The 11,545-nt window shown below is 42.0% G+C and overlaps 1 pseudogene; it reads left to right on the top strand.

Moving 5' to 3' along the window:
* The first annotated feature begins 9,756 nt into the window (after positions 1-9,756).
* On the top strand, positions 9,757-9,846 carry LOC143934642 (U2 spliceosomal RNA; annotated as a pseudogene).
* The last annotated feature ends 1,699 nt before the right edge of the window (positions 9,847-11,545 follow it).

Below are 11,545 nucleotides of genomic sequence, written 5' to 3'. Positions count from 1 at the left end.
AAAAAAGTTTGTCCGATGGAGCGTACACACGGTCGGACGTTGCTCCAAAACAGCTAATTTGCATGTTTGTTGTCAAAAAGTCTGATCGTGTGTATGGGCCTTTAGAATTATTTTTTTCCTGTTATAGCTCCGTATGAATATTCACTGATATATGTTAAGCCTCATACACACGATCGGACTTTGTACAAACTTTCCCGTGGACTTTTGTACAAAGGGCGTAGTCCACAAGTTTGTATTGCATACACACGATCGGACTTTTTAGGCATCAAACACGAACGTAGTGACGTTTCAATGTACTGACGACACTTCAAAAGAGGACGTTCAATTACTCCAGCGCCACCTTTGGTCAACTTCTGTATTGTTGTCTGATCTTTTGCATTGGTTCTGAGCATGCCTGTTTGTGCCTTGTACAAAAGTCTGATGGTTTTGCGTACACGCGGTCGGACTTTGCTCCATCGAACTTATGTTGTCAAAAAGTTTGTCCGTTCGCACAGCCAACAAAAGTCAGATTAAAACCGAAAAAGTTTGTCCGATGGAGCGTACACGCGGTCGGATGTTTCTCCAAAACAGCTAATCTGCATGTTTGTTGTCAAAAAGTCCGATCGTGTGTACGGGCCTTAACACTTAATTTAGTTTAATTTTTTTATTAAGGCCCATACACACGATCAGACTTTTTGACAACAAACATGCAAATGAGCTGTTTTGGAGCAACATCCGACCGTGTGTACGCGCCATCGGACAAACTTTTTTGGTTTTCATCAGACTTTTGTTGGCTGTGCGAACGGACAAACTTTCTGACAACAAAAGTCCGATGGAGCAAAGTCTGATCATGTGCACAGAAAACCATAGGACTTTTGTACAAAGTACAAACAGGCATGCTCAGAACCAATGCAAAAGATCAGCCAACAATACAGAAGTTGACCAAAGGTGGCGGTAAAGAGCAGAAAAACCACATGATGAAAGTTGGCTGAAAAAGTCCTGCCGTGTGTATGCAATACAAGTTCTCGGCCGACGCCCTTTGTACAAAAATCCACAGGAAAGTTTGTACAAAGTCCAATCGTGTGTATGAGGCTTTAGAAGGAGTTTATATTATAGGATAGAGTGTGGCTGGATTACTGTTAATAGTACACTCATAGGTTTATGTCACATTGATCTGAAATAGCCTCAATCTTGTATCACCATATATACCCCCTCCTTCTCTCTCCTCCTTTCCTCCCTTTCCCTTTCCCCTCTTGTAACACCACCATTCCCCGCCTTTCTTTTCCCCCTCCCCCTTCCTTCTTGTCTCTCTCTCTCGTTCTTACATTGCTCAGCACTACCTTATATAAATACTTCTGTGATTTTGGGTTTGAATAACCTTCTTTAGTGCATGCAGCAATATTTCATTCTATTTATCTAATTGGTTGGCACAGAGATACCCTTATCTGTCTGCGATAAAGAAAATTGAAGCACCACACCACTGCTAAGTGCAGATACAACTGTATTCCATTAAAAGTCAGGGGTACAATCTAAAAAATAGCAGCCAACACATTTTGGGGGTCCAAGCACCTTCTTCATCAGGGCTTAGCTGGCAGTAATGTAAACAAACCAGGAGTGAACTGGACCTACAATTGTGTTTTTTCCAGTCTTATCAGCAGCTTATTTGGTAAAAAAACTCTTTATGGCGCGTAAATACCATGTCCGCTAAAAGGTACAAAAAATCCATCCTATGTCACCTAGTAAATGCTGCTAGAGCATGTATACCGCTCCACTGGAAAAGCCAGGCCCCTCCATCGGTGGCGTCCTGGATTCGTAGGGTGGAGGACGTTAGTAAATTGGACGACCTAGTGCTTACAGGAAGGCAACAGCAGGAAAAATTTAGGAAAACATGGGCGCTCTGGCACCAGTTCATATTCTCATCCGAAGGAGTATCTTTAAGGACCTTGTAATATGGTCAGCATTATAGACTATAAGTCTAGATCATTATCATAAAATTTCTATGGTGCCGAAGTCTCTGTGTGTGTGTGTGTGTGTGTGTATATATATATATATATATATATATATATATATATATATATATATATATATATATATATATATATATATATATATATATATATGGAGGGGGGAGAAGGCTCGTGTGTGTGTGTGTGTGTGTGTGTGTGTGTGTGTGTGTGTGTGTGTGTCGTTTCTCACCTACAAGGGTGTACTTCTTAAAAATCAACAGAAAACACTAACAAAAAAAGAAAAATCAAAAAGAGAGCTTTCAAAAGCATATGTAACATGGACTGTATATGATAGCTGCTTTGGAATTTCTTCCTTTGCCACTGCTATGTTGTCCTTCTACAGAGTGGCCAGGGTTAAAGTGCACATTCATTAATGCAGAAGTGCAGCAGCTGTCTTTTATGTTTCAATATGTTTATTGAAGGTTTTCAATACAATACAAACAAAAGTCTCATCAATGCGGCTAAGTATTACATCTAGCACAATGCACAATTGAGTAATACACCGGTCATTTCTTAAAACACTCTGTCGGTGGCAATCCAGGTCCTATAGCCAAAGACTCTGAATCACACATGACCCCACCTGCCGATGATGTTACCTCTTATGTTTTATAGGTAAGCAGCTGTCTTTTAAGAAGACCATTTTGCAATGCTCATCTATGGAGTGTCTCTAGAGCAGGGATAAGTCACCTTGGCTGGGTCTGTATGGAGCTTAAAGGGTGATTGACTGATGCAACAGAAGAAGGAGAAGGGGGGTCCACAGGCTGTGCAGGAAAGAGGAGAGGACTGGCTGGAAGCAAATAGGTGTGTGGGTAAAAGACAGACCTGTTGCTGACCTCAGAGAAGACCCTCATCCGGCAGGACCTTGCCTGACCGACCAGGAATGATGGGCAATGATTGGCACTGATTGGCAGCACTGATGGGCACTGATTGGCACTGATAGGCAGCACTGATTGGCAGCACTGATGGGCACTTATAGGTGGCACTGATTGGCACTGATAGGTGGCATTGTTTGGCACTGATAGGAGACACTGATTAGCAGCACAGATGGGAACTGATAGGCAGCACTGATAGGCAGCACTGATGGGCAACAATTGATGGCATTGGTTGGCACTGATAGGCAGCACTGATGGGCAGTGATTGGCAGCACTGATGGGCACTTATTATCAGTACTGATTGGCACTGATAGGCAACACTGATTGGCACTGATAAGCGGCACTGATTAGCACTGATAGGCACAACTGATGGGCACTGGTTGGCACTGATAGGTGGCACTGATTGGAAGCACTGATTGGCACTGATAGGTGGCACTGATTGGAAGCACTGATTGGCACTGATAGGTTGGAATTGGTTGGCACTGCTTGACAGCACTGATTAGCACTGATAGGTGGAATTGGTTGGCACTGACAGGTGGTACTGATGAGCACTGATTGGCTCTGACAGGTGGCACTGATGGGTACTGACAGGTGACACTGATGGGCACTGACAGGTGACACTAATGAGCACTGATGGGCACTGACAGGTGGCACTGATGCTCACTGACAGGTGACACTGATGGGCACTGATTGGCACTGACAGGTGCCACTTATGGGCACTGACAGGTGACACTGATGGGCATTATGTAACTATGACATATGATCCTCTCTCATTGAGCCTCTGTATGAACGTATTATTATTTTTGATGTGTCTGTTCTATGGTCTCTATACTTTACTGCGTGATGCATAAAAATAAACAATTGGGAAAGAAAATTAATGAGTCATGAGATTGGGAGCAAACTGTTATGCCGCGTACACACGTTTGGAATTCTTGTTGGAAAAAGCTATGATGGTTTTCCCGATGGAATTCCGCTAAAGTTGTCTTGCCTACACACGGTCAAACCAAACTCTGATTGCTTAGAACGCGGTGATGTACAACACGTACGACGGGACTAGAAAAAGGAAGTTTAATAGCCAGTAGACAATAGCTTCCGTCTCGTAGTTGAATCTGAGCATGCATGATTTTTGGCGTGTCGAAATTGCATACACACGATCGGAATTTCCGAAGTTTTTCCGTCGGGAAAATTGAGAACATGCTATAAATTTTTGGCTGGCGGAAATTCAGACAGCTAAATTCCGATGGAGCATACACACGGTCGCATTTTCAGATGAAAAGCTCTCATCGGTCTTTTTCTGGCCAGAATTCCGATCGTGTGTACGCGGCATGAGAGGCATAAAGTGAAAACATTTGCAGAACCTTGCTTGTGTCTTCACATATTCCTAATGGCCAGTGAAGCTGCCTATCATAGTGACTGGCCCATAGGAACATGGTGGAGTTGGGAATTATAAGAAATTATGACTATAATTAAGCAGTTCCTACAAAGTAGATTAACAGTATGCATAATTTGGAGGGAAAGAAGGACTTAAAGTGGTTGTAAAGGCACAATTTTTTTTTACCTTCATGGATTCTATGCATGAGGTTAAAAAACCTTCTGTGTGCAGCAGCCTCTCTCAGCCCCCCTAATACTTACCTGAGCCCCCTCTTGATCCAGCAATGTCCACAAGAGCCTTGCCTCTCTGGTGACTTACACTCCTGATTGGCTTTTGGCAGCAGCAGGAGCCATTTGCTTCCACTGCTGTCAATTACAGCCAGTGAACCAATCAGAAGACAGAGGGGCTGCATGTGTGAATGGACACAAACAACCGTGGGTCAGGAAGGTGCCCCCAGAGCAAGCAACCCCCAGAAGGGAGGAGCCAGGAGCGCCAGCGAGGGACCCGAGAAGAAGACAATCCAGGCTGCTCTGTGCAAAAAAACTGCACAGGACAGGTAAGTATAACATATTTATTATTTAAAAAAAACAAACAAGGCTTAAAAAAATAGAGAGTTCCCTGAAATAAAGGACAGCTGTGAGCTATCAGAATAAAGGGTGTTGCTGATATGTACCTGAGGTTTAGTTTTCAGGTCCTGGATATTAAGATTAATGCTAGGAAAAAAAAAATGTACAACTGTGCACCTCCAATAGATTGGTATGTCATCAGGCAATGAGGAAGGGGCCTTACCACATTCTTCCAGAAAGTGGAAAATCCCTTTAAAGGATTTACAGTCCCGTGACATTTGTGGCTAAATTATTTTAATTGTGTGTCAGTGATTTAAGGTTGCTGTAGGACAAAAAACAAGCATCCTCCATATAATTTATTACTTTCTACCACAATAATGTTAGCAATGACATTCCAGACTGCTAGATTTACCCCAAACGTACTGATAAAACTTGGCTATTAAAGCGTATGTTGTCATTAGTAGCAGTGGGTCAGGTTGCACGAGTAATGGTAGAACCCATGTGTGTGTGTACACATATATATATATATATATATATATATATATATATATATATAAATATGTTAACATGTATATATATATATATATATATATATATATATATATATATATATATATATATATATAATCAAACCACCACCGTCGCTTGACTTTGGCAGGCAGAGGCTGTGGACACAGAACTTCATTCCAGTCTAGATATTTTATCTCTCACTGTTCAACAGCCTAATTAACTGTCAACTGATCTGCTTGTTTTGGCTAAAAGCTAATAAAAAGGTTACAGCCTTACAACGGTCTTAACTTTGAATGAGTCAGAAGGAGAAGTGGTTGAGCAAATATCAGATATGAAAAATAAAGTTATCAGAATTTTGGCACGTCTAAGTTCTGTTTTTTGTGTGTTATCTCCGGTTTTACTGTGTAACTTTGCTGTAAGCATACAAATTATTTTCAGGGTGAGAACTTAAAGCTCAACTCTGGACAAAAAAATGATGTTGGATGAAGTTTGGATCGAGAGGGAAGGGGATGGTGATTTTATTTAATGATGTCTATGACTACCTTGGGGATTTTGTGGATGTTCATCTGACTTCTGGTGTTGTGAAGACACTTTCAGGTTTTGCTGATTTTGAAGAGGTTCAATTCCTCTCATAGTGACCACACATGGGTGCAGGGATATTTACATAGTTACACAGTAGGTGAGGTCGAAAAAAGGCACAAGTCCACCAAGTCCAACCTATGTGTGTGATTATATGTCAGTATTACATTGTATATCCCTGTATGTTGCGGTCGGTCAGGTGCTTATCTAATCGTTTCTTGAAACTATCGATGCCCCCTGCTAAGACCACCGCCTGTGGAAGGGAATTCCACATCCTTGCCTCTCTTACAGTAAAGAACCCTCTATGTAGTTTAAGGTTAAACCTTTTTCTTCTAATTTTATAGAGTGGGCATGAGTCTTGTTAAAATCCCTTCCGCAAAAAAGTTTTATCCCTATTGTGGGGTCACCAGTATGGTATTTGTATATTGAGAGAATAAGTTCAGTGCACGTAACCTTTCTTCATACCTAATATCCTCCAGACCCTTTATTAGCTTTGTTTCCCTTCTTTGTACTCGCTCCATTTCCAGTACATCCTTCCTGAGGACTGGTGCCCAGAAGTGGTCAGCATACTCTAGGTGTGGCCGGACCAGAGTCTTGTAGAGAGGGAGAATTATTGTTTTTTCTCTGGAATTAATTCCCTTTTTAATGCATGCCAATATTCTGTTTGCTTTGTTAGCAGCAGCTTGGCATTGCATGCCATTACTGAGCCTATCCTCTACTAGGACCCCCAGGTCCTTTTCCATCCTAGATCCTCCCAGGTGTACAGGTGTACCCATCAGGAGGTTTTCTCTGTTCACCAGTATCAATGACAGCTGTCCTGTCAACAGTGGGGCTCACTCCCAAATGGGGAAAAGACAGCAAAACATTTCAAGATATCATCTAACTATACATAGAGTTCAGAAGACCTTAGAACTTCTACCAATGTTTTTTTGCCATCTGTGTTACATGAAAGGTACGAAGTAAGAGAAAACGTCTCTCCCTAGTGGTGCCACAAATAGAAATAAAAACTTGTAGAAAACTATAAAAATAAAAGCTCCAAATATCTCTAAACCAGCCTTTTTCAACCAGGGTGCCCAGGCACCATGGGATGCCCTAAGGTTTCGTCAGGGGCGCCTTGGCAAAATGCCTAAAAATGTATCAAACATTGTATACAAACCAGAAGGTGGATCAAGCCTGCCTTTTTAGTTACACAAAGCCACAGGTTTTCATTGTGCACCATTACAACTTTCTAGACACTGGCATCCTAACAACCCATGACATCATCAGTTAATAAGGAGGATGTTTGTTGCCTTCACAGTATCTGTGGTTACATTAGCTGACTGATGACGGGAAATTGAGGTAGAAGAGAAACATTGGATTACTAGTCAGTACCAGTATGCAAAAGTGTATTTGCTTTGGAGAAATAAATCTCCTCCAAGGTTGGGTGTCATATGTGTGGATGTTGCTGCATTATGTAATACTATTAGAATAGTTATTTACATTTTAGCATAGGGGGCCTCGAGACTGTCCATAATTTAATGGCTGCCTTGAAATTGTCTATAATTTTAAAGAGGTTATAAACCTTGGGGAAACCCCCCCCCCCCCCACCCCTGCAAGACAAAAGCATAATGAGCTTGTATGCTTCGCATACTAGCTCATTATGAAATACTTACCTTAGAACGATACCCTGGATCGGCATCGGCCCTCCAAGTACAGCGCGGACTTCTTCCACTGGCCTTACTTCTGGGTTTGCGGCTCCAATGCTGTGGTTGGCCAGAGCGCAATGACATCACTCCCGCGCATGCGTATGGGAGCTACCGGTCAAGGCTTGACTCCTGAAGGGCACCAGCAGCCTGTTTCTTCAGTGTGCATTGTGCCGATGACGTCGGCAGTGGCGCATATACTGAATATCTCTTAAACTGTGCAAGTTTAGGAGATATTCAGGGTACCTATCAGGCAAGCCTTGTTATAGGCTTACCTGTAGGTAGAAGTGGTGTAACAGGGTTTACAATCACTTTAAAGGGTGCCTAGACTGAAAGAAGGTTGAGAAACACTGCTCTAAACAAGGAGTACAAAGAAGTACAATAAATTCAAATAATACCTAAATCTTTATTCAAATTGATAGTATATTTAGCTAACTGGTTGTCTTTTGAAACCACATAAAGTAGCCACCTAGCCAGATATGTTTGTAGGCCCTTTATTACTCAAGTCCATATAGTTGCAGATAAGCTAAAATCTGTTATATAGGATAACAGGAATGAGTCCCGGATTGGAGATATGTGTCCCCACTTTTTGGGTTGTGGTCCCTTTAAGGGAAAGATGGGAACACAACAGGGTTAGGGGTTCCGGGTAACTCCAGTCAAAAAGGCAAAGGACTGATTTACAGAGCTCTCTGGATTGGTAAGTCCTCATTTAGAACCCGAAATTCGGTGACGTTGAGTGATTTTGGTTGAGAAAGAGCCTCCAATCTTGAGTACAAGAACTTTGGTCCTAAAAAGGTTAACCTACCTGCAGGGGAGGTCTGAAAAGGAAACAGGATGGGGTCAGCACCAATCGATGAGGTGGAGTGGAGTAGATCATAGCAGTGATCAAGTGTGGACTGTCTGGCAACTGAGACATTGGTTTTCTGTGCTCCTGCAGTCTTTGCGGTGCCCAAAGCAGACGGGAGCCCTGAACCCATGTGTGGGACTGGTATACTGGCAGTGAGCCATTATGTTGTTGTAACTATACCAGGTTTATGGACTTTTTGCCTTTGCTTTTGCTGAAGGAAACTGTTTTTGTTTGTTTGCTTTGAGAACCCAATAAAGTGGCTGGTATTCCCATGCTCCCCATATTACACTGTATACAGATGATGCATTTGGGAAACACAGATAAGTTCTGTATATGAAGTTGAAATAATGTCCATAAACTTTCAGAAATGTTCTCATAGTAATGGCACACACATGACTGTTCCTCCTATGTCTATATTCAGGAAAAATAAATGTCTCTCCTTTACAGTAGTGTAATTGTAGTGTAACCTGGATTGTGTCTGAACTTCAGACAAAGTCAATGTTCCAATGCTATAAGGACAAACTATATAATCAAATCAAATAGCATTGCACATGAATACAGCCACATTCTTTCAGAATGTGATGAGCAATGTTCACAATAGGCCTCCCTTAGGATAATTGGGAATATCTCCTCAAGTAGCTCCAGTATCAATGTCAGTATGGTATCAATCAGCAGATCCAACCAGGACAACTGAAAAAGCTCTCTAAATTTGATATCCTTTCGCTCAGGGAGTAAACAAGCAAGATATTATTATTATCAGTAATAGCCAAATGGTAGTTCAATAATTCTTTGCTGTCTCTATGTAAATCAGAGAATTATATTCAGAGAACAAACATGACAGTTCACATCCATGTAAATAATTAGGACAGCTGCTTAGAACATGAGCACGGGCAAACACAAAATTGCCCTCTTCAGAGAATGCAGGACTCTGGCATCACTACATGAACAGTATATACCTGGGTGCAAAAAGTTTAGTCTTAAAGGAATAAAATGCAGGCAGTCCCCGAGTTACAAATAGGTTAGGGACTGCCTGTTTGTTCTTAAGTCAGATTTTTTCGTAATTCGGACACGCATGCGCAGAACGTCATTTTCCGATGTTTTCTGACGTCGTTTTCCGATGTTTTCCCCTGTTTTATAAATGTTTTCCAGTTTTCTGATGTTTTTTGCTGTTTTCCGATGATTTCCGATGTGCCCCCCGGAGCCACCTGCCATTCGTAAGTAGGAGTTGTTCGTAAGTCTGAGGTTCACTCAGGGACCTCCTGTATATACAGATGAAATAGGGGAATTTTGTGGATACTACGTCTTAAAAACCTAGACCTAAGTCAATAAAAATAAAAAACGTAATTGCTTCTCTGCCTTTTGGCTAAGATCAAGTGTAGTATCTGTTCTTATTGGTGTCCAGTAGAAGTGATCCACTGTCATTCTGACCTAATGGCTGGGATATTTGGTTGTATAGTACCCCTGCTGGTATGATGGGGGTTTTGAGGGAACAGAAACAGGAGCACCCACTGGATGAGGTGGAAACCGGGAGTAGTTCCCATGTGGAGGATTCCAAGAGGTGCAGTGTCTCCTGGTGGGAGCAATAATACCTGGTCTAGCCAGGGGCTGGGAAGTCAGGGACCCTGCGGTGTAAAACTCACCCTAGGAAAGGCATCCCGGGGGTGCTCAGAGTATAACTATGGGTGTGGGAAAGGGAACTCGGCCACCATACCACACCTCTTTTCTGCACAATGCCTCATGAGTTAGGCTTTTTTATGTCTCATTTTTTTATATCTCCTGAGACTATGGGGGTTATTTACTAAAGCAAAATCCACTTTGCACTGCAAGTGCACTTGGAAGTAAAGTCGCCGTAGATCCGAGGGGGACATGCAAGGAAAATAAAAGACAGCATTTTAGCTTGCACATGATTGGATAATAAAATCAGCAGAGCTTCCACTCATTTCACATCTACCCCTTAGCCCCCATACACACTATCAGATTTTCTTCATATTTTTTCCTTCAGATTTACCAAATCCATGTAGTGAAGAGCCGGCCTGGTTGTAGACACATTGGAACTCCTGAGGTCTGACCTCATATTATGTGGTTTTGGTAAATCTGAAGGGAAAACTCAGCAGAAAATCTGATAATGTGTATGGGGCTTTAGATTTAGAGCGACTGCACTTTTTTTTTTTATAGCCTTCTTAGGTATTTGTCTTTATAGCCATGTTGCATAATTATTTTGCATTCTATGCATGCAGGGTAAAAAACCTTCAGTGTGCAGCTTCCCCCTCAGCCCCCCAATACTTACTTAAGCCTGATCCTGATCCAGCAATGTGCATGAGACCTGAGGCTCTTGCAGGTCTCTCTCTCCTGATTGGCTGAGATGCAGGAGCCTTTGGCTTCCACTGCTGTCAATCACAGCCAATGAAGCGGGACCAGGGGCAGGGCTGAGCTGCGCTCTCTGTGTCTTATGGACACAGAGAGCCAGCTTGGGAGCGAACATGCATGAGTGCCCCCACAGCAAGCGGCTTGCTATGGTCGGGCTCAGCAAGAGGGAGGGGCCATAGCGCTGGTGGGGGACCCGAGAAGAGGAGAATCGAGGCTGCTCTGTGCAAAACCACTGTACAAAGCAGGTAAGTATAACATGTTTGTTATTTAAAAAAACTAAAAAAAATAGTGAATTTACTATATAGAGAAGTGGGTCTGGCACTATGTGGTTCTTTTTCCAGTCTCAAAAAAGCTAAATTGGAAATATCATATGACAAGGTAAAACATAAAGTGGCTCAGATCCTGTCCAGAGAAATGAACAAAATACCATCGCTAAATATATCCTGCCCCATATAGATTTGTATATGATGGGGCACAAGTTATGCTCATCACTATCCCTTGCATCTGGAGATCAGTGGAGGGCAGAAAACACAAAATTATTATGAGTATGTCGAAGTTCATGGAGTCACAATAGGAAAATATTGTGATCTTATTGTGCGATATTACATGCACTCAACCATGATTTCACTCATTGCAGCCTAAGGTTGTCGGGATTACTGATCTTTAATGTTAGAACATCCTAAAAAAATGCTTTGCTATTGTTTCAGCATTTACATCAAAATCATGAATAATACTTGTAACATTTGTAATATGTGTGACAGTTTT

Source organism: Lithobates pipiens, unplaced genomic scaffold (genome assembly GCF_037356315.1).
Source record: "Lithobates pipiens isolate NorthernLeopardFrog02 unplaced genomic scaffold, aLitPip1_a1.2 Scaffold_27, whole genome shotgun sequence".
NCBI lineage: Eukaryota > Metazoa > Chordata > Amphibia > Anura > Ranidae > Lithobates > Lithobates pipiens.
Note: the sequence above shows the minus strand (reverse complement) of the source record. Positions and strands in the feature narration are given on the sequence as shown.